This window comes from Sciurus carolinensis, unplaced genomic scaffold (genome assembly GCF_902686445.1).
Source record: "Sciurus carolinensis unplaced genomic scaffold, mSciCar1.2, whole genome shotgun sequence".
NCBI classification, from domain to species: domain Eukaryota; kingdom Metazoa; phylum Chordata; class Mammalia; order Rodentia; family Sciuridae; genus Sciurus; species Sciurus carolinensis.
The window spans coordinates 647,023-672,113 of record NW_025920197.1 but is presented as its reverse complement, the minus strand read 5'-3'; the positions used below and the strand labels follow the sequence as shown (position 1 = coordinate 672,113).

General features: G+C 33.9%; 1 pseudogene; it reads right to left on the bottom strand.

Moving 5' to 3' along the window:
- LOC124974967 (protein-L-isoaspartate O-methyltransferase domain-containing protein 1-like) overlaps nt 1-25,091 on the bottom strand; it is a 136,357-nt pseudogene that overhangs the window by 82,936 nt on the left and 28,330 nt on the right.

The window sequence follows — 25,091 nt, the reverse complement described above, 5'->3', positions numbered from 1 at the left end:
ATCCTGATTTAGTGTAGGTAATGCATATGTCTCTAGAAACCTATTGATGTTTTTGAGATTTTCTATTTTGTTTGATTATAGATTTTCAAAATAGCCTCTAATTATGTTTTGTATTTCAATCTTGTCAGTTTTGATATTTCCTTGTTCATTCCAAATTTTAGTAATTTGGTTTTCTCTCTCCTTCTCTTTGTTAGTGTGGCTAAGGTTTTTTCAATTTTGTTTATTTTTTTCAAAGAGCCAACTATTTATTTTGTCAATTTTTTGATGGTTTCTTTTGATTAAATTTCAGTGACTTCACTTCTGATTTTAACTCTTTCCTGTCTTCTACTACTTTTGGTGTTACTCTGCTCTTCTTTTTCTGTGGATTTGAGCCATAGTGTTAGGTCATTTATTTGTTGATTTCTTCTTTTTTTATTGAACACACTGTCTGAAATAAATTTTCCTCTAAGGACTGCTTTCATAGTGTCCGAGAGATTTTTATATAATGTTCCTTTGTTCTCATTTACCTCTGAGAATTTTTTTAATTTCCTTCCTGATATCTTCTCTTATCCATTTATCATATAATAGTGTACTATTTAATCTCCAGGTGTTGGGGTAGTTTCTGTTTTTTATTCTGTCATTTATTTCTAATTTCAATCCATTATAATCAGATAGAATACAAGGTAGTATCTCTATCTTCTTGTATTTGCTAACATTAGCTTTGTGGCAAAAAATATGGTCTATTTTAGAGAAGGATCCATGTGCTGCTGAGAAGAAAGTGTATTCGCTCTGTTGGATGGTATATTCTATAAATGTCCATTAAGTCTAAATTATTGATTGTGTTATTTAGGTCTATCATTTCTTTGTTCAATTTTTGTTTGCAGGATCTGTCCAGTGGTGAGAGAGGTGTGTTAAAATCACCTAGCCTTATTGTGTTGTGGTCTATTTGATTTCTGAGATTGAGAATGATTTGTTTGACATACATGGATGAGCCACTATTTGGGGCATAGAAATTTATGATTGTTATGTCTTGCTGATTTATGCTTCCCTTAAGCAGTATAAAATATCCTTCTTTATCCCTTCTGACTTACTTTGGATTGAAGTCCACATTATCATATATGAGGATGGATACTCCAGATTTTTTGCTGTGTCCATGTGCATCATATGTTTTCCCCAATCCTTTCTCCATTAGTCTGTAAGTTTCTCTTTCTATGAAGTGAGTCTCTTACAGGCAGCAAATTGTTGGATCTTTCTTTTTAATCCACTCTACCAGTCTATGTCTTTTGATTGATGAGTTCAGGCCATTAACATTCAGGGTTATTATTGAGATATGGTTTGTATTCCCAGTCATTTGGCCCATTTTTTTTTTTGACATGACTTGGTTTTTTGTTTATTTGGCTGTTCTGTCTGGGTAGTTCCACCTTTGCTGACTTACATCATTGCTTGTCATCTCTTCCTCATGGAACTCATGGAATAATTTGCTAAGAATGTTCTGTAATGCCGGCTTTCTTTTTGTAAGTTCTTTCAACTTTTGTTTATCATGGAATGATTTTATTTCATCGTCATATCTGAAGGTAAGTATTGCTGACTATAAGATTCTTGGTTGGCATCTATTTTCTTTTAGGGCTTGAAAAATGTTGTTCCAGGCCCTTCTACCTTTTAGGATCTGGATTGAAAATATCTGCTGACATAGGTATTGGTTTCCCCCTGAATATAATTTGATTCTTTTCTCTTGCAGCCTTTACAATTCTGACTTTATTTTTATGTTTGGTATTTTCATTATAATATGCCTTGGTGTGGATTTGTTGTGATTTTGTGCATTTGGTCTTCTGTTGGACTCTTGTAATGGATTTTGCATTTCCTTCTTCAGGTTTGTGAAATTTTCTGATAGTATTTCATTGAATAGCTTGTTCATTCCTTTGGTTTGTTTCTCTGTGCCTTCCTCAATCCCAATAATTCTTAAATTTGGCCTTTTCATCATATCCCATAGTTCTTGTAGATTCTGTTCATGATTTCTCTCCATCTTCTCTGGTCAACTTTGTTTTCAAGATTAAATATATTGTCTTCAATATCTGACATTCTGTCTTCCAGGTGTTCTGTCCTATTGGTTATCCTTTCTATGGAGTTTTCAATTTGGTTTATAGTTTTCTTCATTTCAAGGAATTCTGTTTGTTTTTTTTTAAAGTCGCTAACTCTTTATTGAAATGATCTTTTGTTTCATGTATTTGCTCTTTAAAATGCCAATTGTTGTAATCATTTAATGCCTGCATTTGCTCTTTTTTCTCATCACTCACTTCCTGCATTGTTCTTTCATCTCCTCGTTTGCTTCCCTGATCATTTTAATTTTGCACATTTTTAACTCCCTTTCTGACATTTATTTTCATTGCTCTCATTGGATTTCATTGCTATACCATCTAGGTTTTTTGGGACATTTTCTTCCCATGTTTTCTCATATTGCTCAGGTATCTACCCCTCTAGTAGTGAAACTCTGGGATATTGCAGATTTCCTCTATTGACTAATATTTTCTCTGTAGATTTCCAATAACTCACCTCTTAGCCTTCAGTAACCTGAAATCTTGGAGGAACTTGATAATGTGGTGTTCCCCTAGAAGCTGGTCTTCTAGGGGTGGTGGCCTTCAGGTGGGGTATATTCCCTTTCAGTGGGCAGAGGCACCTCCACTTGTTGACTGATGGTCAGTCAAAGGGGGACTAGACTGCAGACAGGCATGTCTGATCTGGGCCTGTGTCTCTGGTTCTAGTGCGCAGGTGGGAAACCCTTGCCCAGTGGGGAAGACTTACCTGGTGGGGAAGTTTTGCTTGCCAGCTCTCCTCTGAAATGTTTCCTGTGGTCCAGAGCTGCCACATGGAATGGGAAGCCCTCCTCTGTTATGTTCTCAGGGGGCCTGACCTAACACCTGAGCCGGGGAGCCTCTCCCTGCAAGGGACTACCTCACTGAGTGGCCCTCCTCTGCTATGTTTTCTGAGGATCAGAGCTACCACTTGGGCCTCTGACCCTCACTCTGTGTTGAACCCTCTTGCTGTGTGGCCCTCTTCTGCTATGCTCCTGGTTGACTGGGTTCTCTGCTTCAGCAGGGGAGTCTCACTGGTCCACTCTATTCCATGAAGTTCCTTGCATTTAGGGACTACTGCCCCTTTTGGGGAAACTGACAAGTTGGAGAGACTCACCCAGTGGCTCTGAGTTGGTCCTGAGTCTCTCAATACCTCTTCTTCTTGACTCCTGGGTCTTGACAAAGGTCCCCTAGTCACCTTCCTGTAGGTGTCTCAGCAAGGGAGCTGCCCTTCCAATGATGATGGCCATGACCTGAGGAATAATTCAAAATGCCTGCACCAGCCTATAAAGAAGTCTCTGGCTACCTCCATGATGGTGACAGACTTCGGCACAGTGGTCAGGTGGGGTTGCTCAGTGATGGCATCTGTCTTTGGCCTGGTGGTTTGGGCAGGTTGGCTACCTGCCACCCAGCTCAGCAAAGCAGGTGGGTGGTGCCCCCCTGCTATCTCCATGATGCAGGCGACCTGACTCACTTGCCAGGCCACTCCATCACTGAGACCAAACAGTAATGGCACCAACCTAGGTGCAGGGGTCTGGTGGGGTCACTCAGTGGTGATGTCTGTCCTTTGCCTGGTTGCTGGGTGGGTTGGATGCCTGCTGCCTAGCTCCATGATGCAGGTGGTCTGTCTGACTCACCCCACCAGCTAGCTCCTTGACTGCCTACCTCAACATTTTAAAGACCATTTGTGACAAACCCAAAGCCGATAAACTAAATGAAGAAAACATAAAAGCATGCCCACTAACTTCAGGAACAAGACAAGGCTGCACACTCACCATTCATATTTAATACAGGCCTAAAAAAAATTTACCAGAGTGACCAGGCAAGAAAAGAAAAAGAATACAAAGAGGAGAAGTCAACTCTCTGTTGCTGAAAACATGATCCTATATCTAGAAGATAAAAAAAAGACTTCACCAGAAGATTTTAGAGCTTATAAAGGAATTTAGCAAAGTAGGAGGATACAAAATCAACACCCATAAATCAGTAGTTTTCCTATACCCCAACAGTGATTCAACTGAGGAAGGAATCAAGAAAAACATCTCACTCACAATAACCTCAAAAAATTAAATACTTGGGAATTAATTTATCCAAGGAGGTAAAAGAGCTCTACAACATAAATAACATAACACTAAATAAAAAGAAAATTTAAGAATTGAGAAGATGGAAAGACATCATACATTCTTGAACAGGCTGAAAATATATGGTCAGAAAGGCCAGACCACCAAAAGCAATAAACACATTCAATACAATCACAATTAAAATACAAATTTCCTTCTGGACAGAGTTAGGAAAAATCAACTCTTAGATTTACTTTGAAGAATAAGAAATCCAGAATAGCTACACAATAGTAAGCAAGATAATTGAAGCAGGAGACATGAATTACCAAATCTAAAATTATACAACAGAACCATAGCAGCAAAAACATTCACAAACATCTAGTCATATGATATTTGACAAAGTTGCCAAAAATGTATCTTAGGGAAATGACACTCTTTATGATAGATGGTGCTGGGACAAATGGAGAGGTGTTTGTAGAAAAATAAAATAGACCCTGGTCTTTCACTCTGTACAACCCTCAAATTGAAATGGATCAAAGATTAAAAATTAGACCTGATAATTTCAGCTGCTAGAAGAAAACATAGTGTCAACACTCCAACCTAAAAGTGCTGGCATCATCTTCCTTATGAAGTCCTATAGAGTCCAAAAAATAAAACCAAGGATCAATATTTGAGATGACACCAAACTAAAAGTTTTCTGCACAGCAAAGGAAATGATTAAAACTATGAGAAGAGAGCCTACATAATGAGAGAAAATCTAGGTAATTTATTTTATTCCTTTTAATTACATTAATTCCCTATAAATTCCTTCAATGGGAACTTATATCCAGAATACACAAGAAATAAAACCCACCAAAAAAATACCCAATCAATAGAAGGGCAAGCAACTGTGCAGAAACTTTTCAAAAGAAAAAATACAACTGGACAACAAAAATAGGAAAAATGTTCAACCTCTCTAGCAATCAAGAAAATTCTACATAAGATTCAATCTCACTCTGGTCAGAATAGTAATGATCCAGAACATAGAAATCAGTAAAACCCAGTGAGGTTGGGGGGAGAAAGGAGCACCTGTGCATTGTGGGTGAACTGCAGACATACCACTTTGGGAGAGCAGTGTGGAGAGTCATCAGAAAGCTAGGATGCCTGGGAGGTTTCAAGGTGGTGGAATAGAGGAGGTCACTTTCCTGGCTGCTCCATGGTGTGAAACTAAGAAAAAAGACAGGCAGTTTCTCAGTGAGGTTGGAGAACAAAAAAAGGGTGGGGCTTTACTGAAATTTAATACTGGACTATCAAAGCAGATAAAATGAGGAAGAAACCTCCAGCACCATAGCTGCTTTTGCAGCTGGAGACACCAGCCAGAGTGGCCCCACTGTGGGCACAGTGGAAGGATAAGGGAATCAAGGAAACTCACACTTTTAGGAAGAGTGAGACATAACTGTATACTGAGTTTGCAGATCAAAGCCACTACCTGACTGAACAGAATGTTCACTTCACAGCAGCCTTGTATGGAAAACTGACCACATTTCTTTCTGTGGCATATGGAGGATGGAGGAAGGAACCATTTTGAAGTCACACATTAGGGACTGACACCTTCGGGAGCCAAGTCCTAGCAAACCTGGCTCAAAATACAGGCCAGGCAAAAGAAAATGCATGACAAAGAGTGTACCCAAGTTGCAAAGAGAAAATTAGACATGTGAGGTTAATACAGAGAACAACTGGTCATGGAATCCCACCTGGCACTCCCCCTCCCCCTCTAATTCAACTGCTTGCAAGCCTGACTGTGAGATACATGTCTGGCCAGGAATTAAACAGGTTGGGTGTGGGAGAGACTGAGTTTGCACACTGAACTTAAAAACCATGAAATATGTGGTTAGCAGATGACATAGTAGACTAAGAGTTGGCTCTTACACCACACAAGAAGGCCCCAGGGGAGATACTGGGTGGAAGACTTTCAGAATGGACTGGCAATTGCTGAGCTTTGGAGATGCACTTATTGAAAATCTCCAGGCCAACTGGCATCCAATGAATGCACCTAGACCCTATTATACCCAAACCCTACACCCAGCAGTTCCACCTACAGGATTGTCTCTCACAATTTCAACTCCACCCAGAGGGTACTGCAAGCATCACAATCCAGAAAACCCCACCTAACTACTGAGTAGGGAAAATGGAATATTTTTAACTCCAATGGAAACACTTGTTTAACTTTTCATCAAGGTCTTTTTTTCCCCTATGTCTTTTCTCTGCTTAATTGAAACCTTAATTGTTCATAGACATTTATACATATTTATATTTGGATTTTTCTTTTCTCATTTTCAGCTCATTTGAAACTACTTATTTTCATGGATCAGTTTTTTGGAGACTAGGAGGTCTCCAAAATATATTTCAGTTGTGATTAATATAATTATAATTATAATATGTTTCAGTTTTGATTTTTATTCTTTCATTTTTATACTTATTTTTAATTTTTAATAGTTTAATTTTTATTTTTTGTGGTGCTGGGGATTTGAACCCAGGGCCTTGGGCTTGTGAGGCAAGAACTCTACTGACTGAGCTATATTCCCAGCCCTATGCTTATTTTAAATTTTTAAAACTTTTACTTTATATATGTTTTCTCTCATCTGTTACTCTTAAACCTCTTTCTTTTGCTAACAGCCAAACTCTGTGGTTCTTTCAGTCTTACTTCAACTTTTTGCTTTTATCTTCTCTCCCCCTCCCTCAAAATCATCACATCCTATATCACTTCTGTTCTCTCCCTGTTCAACATCAAAATTATTAATCATTTTGCAAAGTGAGTGTTTTTATTGTTCACAAGAACTCATTGTATCATTTCTATTTATTGTGACAACATTGTAGATGTCACAGCAGAAATTACTGGGTTTAATGCTGTATATAGTTGCATTGGTTGCTATTACCCTTAAGTGATAAGTACTGGAAACCTTCAGGGACACTATAGTCTACAGAGTAGAAAAGCAACTGTTTCACATCCATACTTTTACATGAGTAGACACAAAAACAACATGATAAAGCCAGGGAACAAATCACTACAAACAAACCAAGACACTTTAATAAGAGAATCCATCACTAACATAGGAGAAAAATGACAAACAAGGAGTTTAGAATGTATATAAATTAATCTGTGAGAAAAACAATGTTGAAGGAGCAATATTAGAGAAAAATGCAGGAAATGAAAGATCACTTCAATAAAGAGATAGATTCTAAACAAAAATCAAGCAGAAATACTTGAAAAGAAGGTATTAGTGAACCAAATTAAGTATCCAGCTCAAAGCATGACCAACAGACTAGACCATTTAGAAGCCAGAATTTTAGATAATGAAGGCAAAATATATAATCTTGAAAATAATGTGACCATGGAGAAAAGGTGTTAGGAGTCCATAAACAGAATTTTCAAAAAATATGAGATAACCTGAAAAGATCAAATTGAAGATTTACTGAGATAGATGAAGGCTTGAAGAGAGAAACCAAAGGAAAACACAGTATTTTCAATGAAAAAATGTCATAATGAAAAAGTAAAACAGACATTATTACCTCATGTACATAAATGACTGAATTGACCGATGTGAACCTACAATATGTATAATCAGAAAAATCAGAGATTACACTTCATTTATGTATGGTATATCAAAATGTATAAAAGCATTCTACTGTCATGTACAACTAATTGGAACAAATTTTTAAAAATTTAAAAAGAAATAACAGAAAATTTCTCAAATCTAAAGAATAAAATGTAAAATTAGATGTAAGAGGCTTATAAAGCTCAAATATATAAAGAACACACCCACACAGAGGTATATTATTTTGAAAATGTCCAATATATGGATTAAGGATGGAATTTTAAAGACTGCCATAGAAAATCACAAAGTCACATTTAGAGGGAAACCAATCTGTGTCTCAGCTTATTTCTCAGCCCAGACCTTCAGAGCTAGGAATCTTGGAACAATATATATCAAGCTCTGAAGGAATATGAATTCCAGCCAAAAAATCTTTACCCAGCACAATTAATCTTCATAACTGATGATGAAATAAAAAACTTCCATGATAAGTACAAGTTAAAAGAATTCAAAGGAGAAAGTCAACTCTACAAAACATACTCAATAAAATATTTTATGAAGAAATAAGAAAATAAAAGTGAAGACCAGCAAAGGAAGAAACTACACTAGAACAACTATCAAATGAGAAGTTAATTCAAATTAAAAATCAGAAATAAATCAAAATTACAGTGAATAAAAATCATCTCAATAACTACATTAATGTTAATGACCTAAACATGTCATTAAAAATACATAGATTGGTAGAGTGGATTAAAAATGAAAACCCAACACACTGTCTCCAGGACACTTACCTTATCAGCAAAGACATACACAGACTGAAGGTAAAAAAATGGGAAAAAGCATAACACATGGATCTCATAAAGAAGTGGGAGATTTTATCCTCATATCAGATAAAGTGGACTTCAGTTCAAAGTTAATATGAAGGGACAAAGAAGAAAATTTTATACTGTTTCTGGGAAGTACATATCAACAAGTCATAACAATCATAAATATTTCTGCTCCAAACAATGGAGGCTCTACATGCATCAAAGCCTTCTCAGTTTCTAGAATCAAATACACCACAACACAATAATACTAGATAACTTTAAGAAATCTTTCTCATGACTGGAGTGATTCTCCAAAGGAAAATTTAATGAAGAAACTGTAGAACTGAAAAATGCAATAAATATTTTAGATTTAACAGACATATAGGATATTTTATTCATCAAATGCTGAATGTACCTTTTTCACAACAGCACATGGATCCTTCTCTAAAATACACTATATGTTATTATATGCAAAGCAACTCTTAGCAAATATGCAAAATTGAGATAAAACATTTCATTCTATGAGACCCTAATAGAATGAAATTAGAAATCAAAACTAAAATACAAAACAGAATCTTCTCTAACACCTGAAAACTAAAAAATACTCTATTGAATGACCAAAGTAGCAGAAGAAATCAAGGATGAAATTTAAAAAACTAACACAGGTAAATAAGAATAGAAATACAACATATCAAAATCTCTGGGATGATATGAAGGGAGGGCTAAGAGGAGAGGCAATTACATTCAGTTCATTCATTTAAAGAATATAAAGTCCCTAATAAGTAACCTAACATTTCATCACAAGGCACCAGAAAAAGAAAGAAGATGGGAAATAATTAAAATCAGTGCTGAAATAAAATAGGAACAAAAAAATACTCAAATTAGCAACACAACAAAAGTTGGTTCTTTCAAAATGTAAATCAAATTGGTATACCTTTAGACAAACTAATCAAAAAAGTCAAATTCCTAAAATTCAGTGAAAAAGGAAATATCACCATAGACACTACTGAAATACAGATGATATTCACTAACTATTCTGAAAATTTATTCTCTAATGAAATATAAAATTTTGAAGACATCAAAAATTTCTACAAATGTATGAAGTACACAAATTCAATCAAAAAGACATAAGAAATTTAAACAGATAAAATTCAAGCAATGAGTTTGAAGATGCTATCAAATCCTACAGGAAAAGAAAATCCCAGGACCAGATGAATTTTTAACTTAGTTCTTCTACCAGACCTTCAAACAAAGCAGCAATACTCCTCAATTTATTCCATGAAGTAAGGAAGGGGGTAATCTTTCCAAAGTAATTGTATGAAGTTAGTATCATCCTGAAAACACAAACAAAAAGAAAAAGGCACAACAGGGAAAGAAATTTTCAGATCAATATTCCTGATGAATATAGATGAAAAAATTCTCAATATAATACTGGCAAGTTGCATATGAAGCCATATTTAAATGTTAGTGCACGGTGCTCAAGTGAGGTTCTTCCCAGGGAGCAAGGTTGTTTCAACACATGGCAATCAGTACATAAAATTCACCACATCAGCAGATTTAAAGGCAAAAATCACATGATTATGTTAATAGATGCCAAAAAGGCATTTGACAAAATAGAGCATTCATTCATGTAGAAAAACTAGGGATTCTAGGAATATACCTAAACATTGTAAAGACTATATGCTAAACCCAAGGCCAACATTCACTCTAAATGGAGAATAATTGAAAGCATTCCCTCTAAAAATCAATAATATAGTTCTGGAACCTTTAGTCAGGGCAATTAGAAAGAAGAAAGAAATTAAAGGGATATGAACAAAAAAAATTCAAACTATCCTTATTTACTAACAATGTGATTACTTAAAACACACAAAAATTCTACTGGAAATTTTCTATAACTAATAAATGAGTTCAACAATGTAGCAGGATATAAATTAACACCAATAAATCAATTGCATTTCTACATACTAGTGATGAATCAAAGAGAAATTAGGAAAACTTTCTTGAATGGGAGCCTTAAAAATAAGAGCCTTAAAAATAAAACAAAATATTTGTAAATCACTCTAACAAAATAGGTGGACAACCTCTACAATGAAAACTACAGAACTCTAAAGAGAGAAGTTGGGGAAGACCTGGGAAGATAGAAAGATCTTGCATGTTTTTGAATGGGTATTTTAAAAATGTTCAGAGTACCAAAGAGTGCTATACAGTTTTAATCCAATTCCTATTAAGGTTCTAGTTGTGTTCATCATAGAAATAGATACATCAGTCATGAAACTTCATCTGGAAAATGAAGAAGCTGGTAATAATCAAATAATTCCTCCATGAGAAATGTGAAGCAGGAGGCATTCCAATAAAAGAAATTAAATTATACTCCAGAACTACAGTAACAAAAAAGACATGGTATTGGCACCAAAACAGGTAGGAAGACATGTGGTACAGAAAAGAAAATATATAGACAAACCCACATAAATACAGTTATCTCACACTAGACAATGTAACCATAAGCACACATTGAAGTAAATATAGCATTTTCATCAAATGGTGCTGGAAAACAGGAAACCCATATGTAGTAGACTGAAATTTAACTCCTCTATCTCACTCTGAGCAAAATTCAACTCAAACTGTTATTAGACCAGAAACATTGCATCTACTAGAGGAAAATGTAGAAAAAAACTCTCCATCATGTCAGATTAGGAACCAATTTTCTCAACAAGACCCCTAAAGTGCAGGAAATAAAATCATGAATCAATAAATGGGATTGTATCAAAATGAAAATCTTCTTTACAGCAAAGGAAACAATAAAAACATGAAGAGAGAGCACACAGAATGTGAGGAAATCTTTGACACCTACTCTCAGAGCATTAATCTCCAGGATTTAGAAAGAACTCAAAACACTGAAAACCAAACAACCCCAAATAACCCAATCAGTAAATGGGCCTCATAACTGAACAGACACATCACAGAAGAAATGTGATCAGTAAATATATGAAAAAATATTCAAAATCACTAGCAATTAGAGAAATTAAATTAATACTACACTGACATTAGAATGGCTATTATAAAGCCTATAGTAACAATAGATGTTGGTAAGGATGTGGGGGGAAAAGTTGCACTCATACATTACTGGTGGGCCTGAAAATTGGTGTAGCACATTAACAGTATGGAGATTCCTCAGAAAACTAGAAATAGATTCACAATTTGACACCATTATCCCACTCTCTGCATATACCCAGAAGATGTAAAAGTGGCCTGCTACAGTGATATGGTTACATCAATTTTACAGCAGTTCAATTCTTAATACCTAAGCTATGAATCCAACCTAGATGCCTTTCAACAGATGGATGGATAAAGAAAATGTGGCACTATATTCAATGGGCTATTATTCAGTCAAAAGGGAGAAACAAATTATGGCATTTGCCAGTAAATGGATAGAATTGGAGACTATCATGCTAAGTGAAATAAGCCAATCCCCAAAATCCTAAGGCTATATGTTCTGTCTAATATTTGAAGCTGACTCATGATAGGCAGAGCAATGGAGCAGAGGAGGTTCACTGGATTGGACTGTGTGGAGTGAGGGAAAGGAGGGAGAATAGGGGTGGGAATGACTGTAGAGTGAATCAGAGCTAATTTTTCTATGTTCATATATGACAGCACAACCAGTATAACTCTACATCATGTAGAACCAAAAATATAGAAAGAGATAGTCTATGAATGTATGATATATGAAAATACATTCTACTGTCCTGAGCTAAGAGCAAGCAAAATAGGCATATGACCACAATAGAATCCAACTATTTCACTCCTTTTTAATCTCCTGAAAGATCTAAAATTACCATACTGTGGCAACACTGCCACAACAATATTTGCAGTAACAAATTATTAAGAATTACATTATGTAACTGACCCAGGTATATCCAGGTATGTTATATATATATACACACATGTGGATGTATATGTACGCATATGTACAAGTATATGTATATGTATATATGATATATAATATATAATTTTATTGCATATTTTATATAATATGTATTATGTACATAAAAATATATAAATTAATATATACTACATATCATATAAATGATATATACATTCTACATATAAAATGAATAAAATTATTTCATTTGTTGGAAAATGGGTGGAAGTAGAGAATATTCTGCCATAGAAAATTAGCCAAACTCAGATATGTAAAATTAGCCAAACTCAGAAACTCAAAGGTCAAACATTTTCTCTCAAAAATGGAAGGTAGAGTAAAATAAATCAAGGGGGGGAGGGAAAGGTAACATGAGTGGCCAATCAAAAGCAAACTAATGGATGAGCAAAAAGATGTCCAGCTGGGGAAATGAAGGAGAATGAGGCAGGGAGGGATCATGAGAAATAAAGAGGGAGGCCAAGGGGGTAAGAACTAAAATTAAATTCCATTCACATCAGTTTATAAGGATGAAACCAAGTCCCATGTATAACTATAAAACTATCATAATAATTTAAAATAAAGTAAATACCAATTTCTAAATTCTATACTTCAATCTATTTCAAAGAGGCTTATAATTTATTGTATAGGCCAGATTCTTGTAAATTAATAGAAACTATCAAGAGAACCATGAAATCTATAAAAGAATATACTCTAAAACAGGAATTGTATACTTATTTATTGAGGAAAAATAGGTCATCTGAGTGAATGCTACATTTTGACAGCAACAAACAGAACACTCCTCCATGCTATGCAGAAGGCACACTGCACACCCTCATCACACAGTAATGGCACTCAGAGGGGTACATTGGTTCTTAAGAGAAGCTTGAATTTCAAATTTCTGAAAGAGTCTCCTTAATTTTAATTATGGACAATTTTAGGGGTAAGCTAAATATATTCATGAGTTTTAAAAAAATGAAAAAGAGGAAGAGAGCTTTCAACAACTGTTTGCATTCTAATTTTAAAAAAACAAACACAGAAAAAAAAAACCTGCATAAAAATCCACATTTGTTGACCAATGTCACAGTCAAAATAAACATAATTTAAGTATTTTGTAAATAATCCTGTGTGGTTTAGACCTTGGTTTTGGCTTCCAAATTCACATTTAGTGAAATCAGTCTTTCCACTAAAGATGGTGACTTCAAAGCAACAACGAGGTGGAGAGTTGATTCATTCCTGATGTTGTGAGCACGTGTATTGGCACCGTGTTCTAATAAGTTATTTGCACACCATTCTTCCAGGTACTGTAGTGCCTGTTGTTTTTATACCAAGAAATAAACTCTAAATTTTGAGAATCAAAGAAAAATATTTTATATGTTTTACTAATTAGACACATTTAAATTGAATTAATAAATTTTTCTCCTAAGCATTTCAATCAAATTTTTTTCCTACAGAAACCTGTGGCTACCTCTACTTTCATCAATGGTATGTTGCCATCAAGATCACCGGGGTTGATCTTACAATTCTTCTTTATTAGAAAATCCACCATTTCTGCTTTGCCAAAGGCACAGGCATAATGTAGAACAGTCCTATGAAAGTAAGAGGCTTTGTTAGGACCTCATAAAATACCCTCTCAAAAATCTACAATTATTAATGAAATTATAAACATTAAATAACAGGCAATTCCTCTACTATCTTCCTAGGAAAGTACAATATTTACCAGCTGTTATTACTTACTGAATTAATGAATTAGCAGCCTATTCCATAGACTTTCTTTTTCCTTTCTTTTTTTTTTTTTTTTTTTGGTATTTCTAGGGTTCAAAACCAGGGCACTTGACCCAAAAGCCATATCCTTAGAACCTTTTATTATTATTACTTTTAATTTTGAGGCAGGATCTCACTATATTGCCCAGGCTGACACTGAATTTGTAATGCTACTGCCTTTGTCTCCCAAAACGCTAGAATTATAGGCATGAGCTACTGTGTCTGGACCCACTGATCTTTTATTTTTGTTTATTCTGGTTTTGTGGTGCTGGGATGGACCCCAGAGCCTGGAGTCTTCCATGAAGAGCTTTACCAGTGAACCACATTCTAAGCCAAGAGCATCCCACTTGCCTATAAAGAGCATGGCCCTTGAATCTAGTTCAACATTGGCTGGAATTCTACATTAGCCTCTGTGACTCACTACTTAGATTTCCTCTCCCTTAATTTTTTCACCAATAAAATAAGGATTAAAGTTAGTAATTACCTCCCAGGATAATATGGTGATGTTTAAATGGGAATATATGCAAAAATTTGAACAGTTTCTAGAACAAGCAACTGTTCAATAATTGTTGCCTTGTTGACTATTGTAATCATTACTATTACTATGAATGAACAGAGTGCTTGAATTAATAAAATAGTACTATTATAGTGATTTTACAGATATCTTTTAAGGACTACGTATTTTAGTCAGTCTTAGATGCTCTTTTTTCTATCATTTTAACATCACTGACATAGGGATGCCACTAAAATTTAGACTGCATTTCAAGTATAATTGGGAACATTCAATTTTTTATTCATACATGAAATAAAGAACCATCACATAATCCACAGTGCCATACCTTTAGTGAAATGTAATGCAAACAAGAGGTCTATAGTGGTTCTAGTCATATGGGTGGCATTTAATTTAATATTAGTTCTTAAAATTATTATAGGTAAAGAGAGATGAATGATAAAACAATAAAAGACCAAATTTAAAACAAAATAAAATCCTTGCTTTTCTTTTCTTTTTTTTAATAACTTAGAGCAATAGGAAATGTAGGACCCAAATTAATTAGCATGGTTCACTATATTCAATGTTTAGACTTATATAGGATATATATAAATCAGGTATTTCCAATGTTCAATATTTAATACTGCCCTAACTTTTAAAACAGCCAGTTTATAGTTTCCTACCTCCAGAAGTGCTTCTGTGTGAGGAAAGGGTTTACTTAAAATCAAGTCCTGTCTCTTCAGTTTTAAATGTCTGATCAAATAAACATAAAGCTTATAGGGAAGAGTTTTAAGAGACATTATGTCAATGATATACTAGGTATTCAGTGTATGGGTATAAATGAATAAAAGAACAGATAAGTATGCTTGAGTTCAGTTTTTTAAGCAAAACTTATAAAGTAAAGTAATACTTTGGCAATAGTAATAATCTTTTTCGCTTGCTCTCTTCTTTTTTCAGCATGCCACTGAAGAAGAATTAACCTACAATTACATTTATGTAACAAGTCCTACATATAAAAATTTATGTGTAATATGTATAAACACAGATGAAAAGTTTTCTTTCACTTCTACATAAAAATGTACAAGAAAATGGAAATTCCTCTTTATACATTTTTTGTTGGCAAGGACTGTCATAAGAAAGAATAAAGTGAAAAGAAGACTTCCTTTATTTCTTTCTCTTTAATGACTTCTATTTGTTGCATTCTGGTGCTGGTGATTGGATGCATGTCCTTTAGCTTGCTAAAGTCAAACTGACTAAAATCAGACAAAGTACTCTTTTGCAGATGCTCAAGTGATTTATGGATATAGGGGAAAATATTTTTGCCCCTAGTAAGAGAAGAAATTTAATTCTAACATAAATTGAAACACATTTCTCACCTACAAAGTTTTGAGGATGCAAGAGGAGTTGTTCTTAGACTCTGCTGCTTAAGGCTAAGCTGCATAAAACTCCTCAAATGGATGATTTGATGGTAAGTTCTGTGCAATGTTTAAAAACATATACATCCCTACCCACCAATTCTAATATAATAAATATTTTCCATATATTTGCATACTTTGTATTCTATCCTGTTCTAATCACACATCTTTTGGCAGCTGGCAAACAAGTAATTTGTGAAAGTTTATAATGTTTTTTCATACTCACATTGGCAAGTCTTTATTCATTACAAACATTTTCATAGTGTTATCATGACCTTTAAAATACTGCATGAATGTGGGATTCCAAAATGTTATAACTTTGACATTTTATTATTTATTACATTTTTTCAATATTGATAACCATAGAAAGAGTTCACATTTTGGGGACAAGGTGTATTCCCTTCCACAAAATCAGCACCAGGGCCTGGGCCCATATGGATATACTTAGTCCCTTGGGAACAAGGCAGGGTAAGGGACATTAGGGGAGCAGCAGGCAGCCTGTGCAGTCTGGGAACCTTATGTATGCTGCTCCCTTGGCCCTGGTGACTGAAAGCCTACACTGTGGACCAATGATCTCTTCTCCCTGCTTATATAAACAGACAAACAGTAAGGTACAACTACAGGAAATTGAATTGGAACAGAGGATCAAGCAATGTTGTGCAGAAAGTTTTTGGCAGATTATTTTTAAGCATAGTCTGTCCAAGTGGTGACAAAATTGGAAAAGCATCATGTTTGGTGCTTTGGAAAGTGGGCAATCTGTCAGTGAACTTTATTGTCTGCTCTCTTGAAAAGTAACAATGAAGTATTTGCAGAAAACTCAGGGCTCTTCCACAAGTCTTGCTCTGAAGACAGTTGACTGGTGAAGAGGACACCAAGTTATCCTTCAGAATTTGATTAACTAGTGAGTCAAGTCTATGAGAAGTAAGTTTTTTCTTCTTCTTTTGTAACTTTCAAAGCAATGTTATAACCAAAAGAAGAAAAAACAGTGGAACCATGTTCTTCATTCAACGACTTTTTGTAAGTTCTCTCAGTAGACAACACATAGTGGATTATATCTGAAGAACTCTTTTTTAGCCCTCATGTTGCTAGCATATGAGCAATATTTTTCTCATTATTCACTTTTCTACAATGTATATAACAAACTTTTGAAAGTATGTACATTAACATTAAACTGCTGTGTGTACCTAACTGTTAAACAGTCTACAAGGAAACCAGCTGAAATTTTGCTTTTGCTTTACTGCTCATTGAGAGGGCCTGGGTGCTAGACCTCCAAGGTTTGCAGGTCCCCAGTACAGAAACCTCCATGGGGGTCTGAAAGTCATCTCCTGGTGAAAGGAGAGCTGGTCTCCCTTCTGCTCTTCCCCACTAGCAGAGCCTGAGTGGTGCAGTCCCATCAGTCCCTCTTCCCCCAATTTGCCCCTTGCTCTTCAGACCCTGACCTCACAGATTCCCCCATACCTATATCTTTTATCAGCTTCATCGACATCACCTCCCTGAGATAAAAAATGTTTTAGTGCAGCTAAATCACCAATCTTTACAGCCTCGTGGAATCTGTGAACCTTGTCCTCTAAGTGTAAGGCAGTCAATTTCTTTAGGACTGACTTCATCAGGAAGCCTTGTATACCCCTTCCCCTGGGGTCTTCCTCAGTCTCTGACTTAATTCTCCTGAACAGAAGAAATCCCTGCCAAGCATCCTAACTGAGCAGTTACTGTCAACAGTGGAATAGCCATTGCCAAGCAACCTCATAAAAACAACTGCCAGCAGTGGAACCTGATGATCAGTAGTGATGGACTCCATGAGGATTCACCACCACATCACATTATATCACTTTTACATTATTGTATGGAGAATTTATTGATATTAAAATCCACAGAAGAGCTGAAATATCATGTAGGTCTAAAATACAGATAATACATTAGTATTAAAGCCACAGTACAGTTATTTTATCAGTATTAATGATATATATGGATATTATATTATTATTAAAAGATATAGGGAGCAATCATATTAGTAATAAATTATATTTTTTAACTTTTTTATACTAGAATTAAAGACCACAATTTATATATGATATTATTGTGTGATGATGTGCTATGGATATAACATTAATACTGAAGACCACAGGACATGTAAAATGAATTTTTATTTTGGTATCACATGCCACAAGGCAGGCACATTATCATGTTTAAAAGCTAGAATGTGGATACCATCTCGGTGCTGAAGGTCACAAACCAGCACCTTGCTGTTCTTGTGTTCAATTATGATAACAATCACTGCCAAAGACTTGGCAGCAGCTGCTCTATCACTTACCATGCTCTAATATGCTTGTCATATCATACTAAAGTCTACAAGGTTGTTGTATGAATTCTTCATGGGTCCATGAGAATAGTCTACCATTTCTGAAGGACACAGGGAAGCTATTTGATCAAGTTTTGATACTACAACATGGACAAGATAGCAATATTAATTGGCCAAATATATAAATTTTACCACTTTTTCATGCTATAATTTAAATCTCTTTTTAGTTGTAAAGTCCTAAAGGCAGCTATTTTATTAGTTATAGATGCTATAAAATGGGTATCTGGTCAGTATGAAGGCCACAATGCATTTGTGATATTAGTTTAAATGCCATTAGGAGAATAATTTACTAATTCAGAAAGTCCCAGGGAGCTGTAGCATCAATTTCAGTTTTTAAATACAGATGTCCTAGTAGCATTAATGCCAGAGGGCAGTTAGTATATGAGAATTGAAGCTCTACATCAATATTAGATTTTTACTGAAGACCTGCAGGCCATCATTAGCAACAAATGCCACCATATGATTATCATATTAACATTAAAGGTCACTATATATGATGTTATATGATCTGCAGGAATACAAGTGATTTAAAAACTGATGACCATGGGGAATGCCACGCAATTTTCTTTTTCATTCAAAGGGTCACAAGGTTGTCCCATTATCAGTTTTAAAACAATAATATGGATACCATGTCATTATTGAGGGCCACAAGGCAGTCTCTATCAGTTTTCAATGCTACAAGGTGGATTTCAAATGAGAACTAAAGTGCACAGGCTGTCTATTTTATCATTTTTACATACTACAATCTGGAAAACATCTTAATTTGCAAGGCCACCAGGCAGCAATTTTATCAAGTTTTGATACTATAATATGGACACCATGTTCCCAATAAGGCCACAGGCATGTAAAATGGATTATCATTTCCTAAAAATGCACAAGGCAGTCTTTACTTTAGATTTGGATGTTATAGCATGAATAGTATAACATAAAAGTTCACAGGGAAGCAATGATATTAATTTTACATGCTATATTGTGATATCAAAATAGTATTATAAACAGAATAATTTACATTAATTTTACTTGTTAAACTATGGATATTTTATTATGTTATTTTTAAAGGGCATATTGCAGCTGTTATATTAGCATTAGGTAGTTACTATGGGTATCTTATTAGCATTAAAAGTCACAAGTCATATATTATATTAGTTTCTTATCTTATAGTATGGATATGACATTAATAATTAAGCACAGTACACATTAAACATGAATTATCATTTTAGTGTGAAAGGGTACAAGGTAGCTATTATATTAGTTTGGGATGTTATGTCTTGTATATTATATTAACCTTAAAGACTGCAGGGACTCTAGCATATTAATTTTACATGCTATACTATGGATGTCTTAATACTAGTAAAACCACAGGGCAGTTATTAGCTTTACATGCTATGGGGTGGATATTACATCAATATTAGCAGCCACAGGTTAGCTCTATGTCTCTCTTAGATGCTACAGTATGGATAGTTTATTAATAATAAAGTTCACAGGGCAGCTATAGTATTAGTTTTAGAGTTTATAAGATGGATAATATATTAGTATTAAAGACAACAATGCAGTTACTATATTACTTGAGTATATACATTACATAAGTATTAAGAGTAAGTAGACTGCTATTTTATTAGTTGTAGATGCCATAGTTTACATATCATGTAAGTATTACAGGTCATGAGGGAGCAATTACATTATTTAGATTGTCTTTCATATTAATATGTTAATAGGCAAGCTAGTATATTAACTCTAATTGCTATAGAATGGATGTATTATATAGTATAGTATTTAACGATCATAGGGCAGCTACTATTTCATGTTCAGGGGCAAGTTTTGATATGTTATTAATATTAAAGGCTGCAGAACAATTATAATATTAGTTTTGGAGGTCACATTGTGGATATAATATTAATATCAAATGCCACAGGATAGCTGTTATATTATAGGTTACCTTATGGATATTGCATTAGTCATAAAGGCCTCAGGACAGCTATTTTATAAATTTTAGATGTTACTGTATGGATATTATATAGTATTAAAAGGCCACAAGGCAGCTATTTCTTCAGTTTTAAGGTCACAATATGTATACTTTCTAATATTAAATGCCACAGGGCATCTCTTACAGTATTTTAAGATGCTATAGTACACATATTTCATTAGTATTGAAGTCCTACATTCTGTTATTGTGTTTGTTTAAAATTCTACAATGTAGATATTATATTAATATTTATGTCCACAGGGCAGCTATTAGACTAATATTGATGATATAGTATTGATATCATGCTAGTATAAGGCCCTGGGTACCTATTATATTAATTGTAGATATTATGGTATGAATATAATATGACTATTAAAGACTATAGGGCAGTTATCATATCACTATTTGATGGTATAGTTTGTATATTATATTAGTATTAAAGGTCACAGTGTGGCTATGATATTGGTTTTAAAAGCATACAGCAGAGCTGGATGCAGTGGCACAGGTCTGTAACCCCAGTGGCTGAGGAGGCTAAGGCAGGAGGAACACAAGTTCAAAGTCAGCCTCAGCAACTTAGCTAAGTCCTAAGTAACTTAGCAAGACCCTTTCTCAAAAAAAGAATAATAAAAAATGAGCAAAAAATGTGGTTCAGGGGTTTAATTCCTGGTAACAAAAACCAAAAATGAACAAAGGAAAATCATTCTTTATTATAGATGGTTATATTAATATTAAGTATCAGAGTGCAGCCATGATGCTATAGTATGAATTTTACATTAATACTAAAGTCCATATGACAGTTATCACATTAGTTTAATAAGTGTATTACATATTATTTAAGGCCACAGAGCAAATATTAGATCAAATGGCTATACATGGATTTTATATTAATATTAAAGGCCAAAGAACAGTTAATACATTAGTATAAGATGCTGTAGTATACATGTTATTTTAATGCTAAAGGCCAAAGTTCAACTATATATGAGCTTTGTTATTGCATCAATATAACTTTAATTCAAAGGCCAGAAGTCAACCATTATATTAATTTTCAATGTTATTCTCTGCATACAATATTAGTATAAAAAGACAAATGGCAGCTATTATATTAATTTTAGATAGCAAAGTATGGGTGTTACATTGATGTTAAAGGTCAAAGTCATCTATTTCTTCAGTTTGAGGTACTAATGTCTGGCTATTGTATTACTATTAAAGGTCACAGGACAAATATTAAGGTAAGATGCTACAGTATGTATATTATATCCATATTAAAAGCTACAGGGCAGCTGTTAGGTTTATTTTAGATGTTATAGTAAGGACATTATATTAGTATATTAGTATAAAATATTAGCTATTTTATTAGTGTTAGATGCGACAATATGCATGTATTAATGTTAAAGGTCACAGAGCAGTTGTCAGTTTTCTATGATGTAATATGGATACTATATCAAGAATAAGGACCACAGGCAGTTGCTATATTAGCTTTAGAGGCCAGAGAATGAATATTTGACTAAAATTGAAATCTCACAGCAATTATATTAGTTTCAGAAGCTATTCTATGAAGATTATATTAATAAAGGCACAGAGAAGCTATTACATTACTTTTGCATGCTATAATATGAATATTACAATAGCATTAAAGGCCACAGGGAAGCTATCAGTTTAGATGCTGAGGTATGGATTTAAATTAATAATGAAAGCCACAGGACAGCTATTATGTTACTTTTACACTGTATAGTAAACATATTATATTAATATTAAAGTTCTAGCATCAACTATTATGTTAATCTTGGATGCAATAATATGGATATCATATTAGTATATAAGCTTACAGGACATATAAAACATTAGTTTAAACTGTTTAAGTAGAGATATTACATTAAATAAAGACTACATACCACATTTTATTTTAGGTTTTGATTCTATAGCATAGATAGTTCATTAATATCAAAGACCCAAGGTATCCACTGTATTAGTTTAAGATGCTGTAATACAGATATTACATTACTATGAATAGTCACAGGGCAGCTATTCTATTTGCTTGAGATGTTAGAGTAAGGATATTATTTTTCTACAAAAGGATACAGGTCAGTTATTACATTAGTTTTAGATTTTATAGTATGGATAATGTATTAATATTAATAGTCACAGGACAGTTATTATAAAATTTTAGATGCTATGTTATGGATATTACATAAATATCAGAGGCCACAGGACAGGTATTGTATTAATTTTAAAGAATGCAATACATTTATCATATAAACATTAAAGGCCACCAGTCATCCCTTATACTACTTTTAGATTCTATAGCATGGATATATATTAGTACAAAGGGCACAGGATATAGATGGTATTAAGATGTCATATTATAGATATTATATTAATGTTTAAGTTCACAGGGAACCTATTATATTAGGTAGACATGCTACCATATGGATATTAATTTAATATTAAAAACACATGGCATCTATTATGCTAACTTGAGAATCTGTAGGATAAATAGCCTATTTAAAGGTCACAGGCAACTAATATATTAGTATGAGATTCTGTAGTCTGGCTATTACAGAAATATCAAGGGTCACTGGTCAGCTATTACATCAGTTTAGTTATAGAGACTATGTAATGGATATTACATAAGTATTAAGGGCTGCAGAGTAGTCATTATATTCACATTAGACACTAGAGTATGGACATCATATTAGTATTAGAGGCAAATATATTGGAGGTCAGTGCTATTGATTGACATTACATTAGTAGTAAAGGAAACAGGGCATCTATTAGATTAGATGAGATGAGACAGTTTGTATAGTACATTAGTTTTAAGGTCCATAGGACCTTAGACTGAAATGGTATATTATGTATATAAAACTACTATAAAAGATAGCAAAGCAGCTATTATATTAGTGTTGGATGTGATAGTATGGATATTTAGTTCATATAAATGCCACAACACAGCTCTTAAATTAATGTTTGATACTATGGAATGAGTATTATAATATTTTAAAAGCCACAAGAAAACTACTACATTAGTTTTAAATGGCAAAGGATGATTATCTGTAGTATTAAAGACCAAAGAATATAATACCTATTCTATTAGTTTTAGATTTTATAGAATGGATATCATTAGTATTAAAGGTCACAGAGCATCCATTATAAAATTTTGGTATCATAGTGAATCTCAATTAGTATTGAAGGTAACATGGAAGCTATTATACTAGTTTTAGAGGACACAATATGCATACTATCTTAGTATGAAAGACCACATAGCAGCCATAAGAGCAGTTTTTGATGCTGTAGTATAGATATTATATTACCATTAAAGGCCACAGGACAATAATTATATTAGTTTCTGGGAACACAGTATTGATATTATATTAAAGTTAAAGGCCTCAGGGAAGTTAGTATACTAGTTTTAGATGATATGGTATGGATATCATATGCTTATCATAGGCCACATGGAAGTTATTTTATTAGTTTTAGATGTTACACTACAGATATTATATTAGCACTAAACCAAAAGTCTGGTATTATATTGAATTTAGATGCTCTCACATGGACAGTACATTATTATTTAAGTTCACAGACCAGCTATTAGAATAGTTTAAAATGCTATTACATTAGTTTAAGGTTATATATTATAGATATTATATTACTCTGAAAGGCCATGGGACATCTCTTTTAATAAGTATAAATGCTCTACTATGGAGATTACATTAGTACTAAAGTCCAATGAAAAAATTTTACATTAGTATTAGCTGCTATAGTATGACTATTTTATCAGTGTGAAAAGCCACAGGCAGCTATTATATTAGTTTTAGATGGCACATAACACATATCATATTTATATGAAAGGCCACAGGACAGCAAGTATGTATGTATAAGATGCTACAATATTAAATTACTTCAATATTAAAGTCCATGGGACAGCTATTATATTAGTTTAACATGCATTAGCATTGATATTTCATTGTTGTTGAGGGCCACAGAGATGCTATAAATTAGCTTTAGATGCTAGAGTATGGATATTACCTTAATCGTAAAGACCACAGGGCAGTTATTATATCAAACCCTTCATCCTTTTCACAGGGTGACACAATAAATACCCTTGAAAGATGTCCTCCATTGGTCAGGTGACTCCCACACTCTCTTCTAAGTCCATTTCTATTTTCTTTTTCACTTCTGTGTTTTTGTCCTCTTGTTCTTTTCTGAGTAACATTTTTGTTTAGAGTTTTAAAACATTTTGAGCCAGGCATGGTGGTACACACCTCTAATATGAGCTACTTTGGGAGGTCAATGCAGGAGGGTCACGTGTTTGGGAAATCCACCTAGGCAGCTTAATGACAAGTCTCAAAGTAAAAAGAGCTATGGATATTGCTCAGTGGTGGAGCATTGGCAGTGTGAGGGAGGCCTTGGGGTCAAACCCCATCACCCTAAATAAGGTAAAACACTATTTTAAAATAATTACAGTCTCCTAGGAATTTGGTAAAATAATACATTTTGTATATTCTTCACCCAGTTTCCTTAAGTGGTATTGTTTTACATAACTAATACTAAAGCAGGATATTGACAGTGCTGTGACTGGTTATGAAAGGGAAATACTCTTGTAAAAGCAAACTGGTTTTATCATATGTGCATTGACAGTGATTGGACATGACTAGGAAGGAAAAGCATTTCCTGAAATCAAAATTTATAGCTAATTGTAATCCTGTT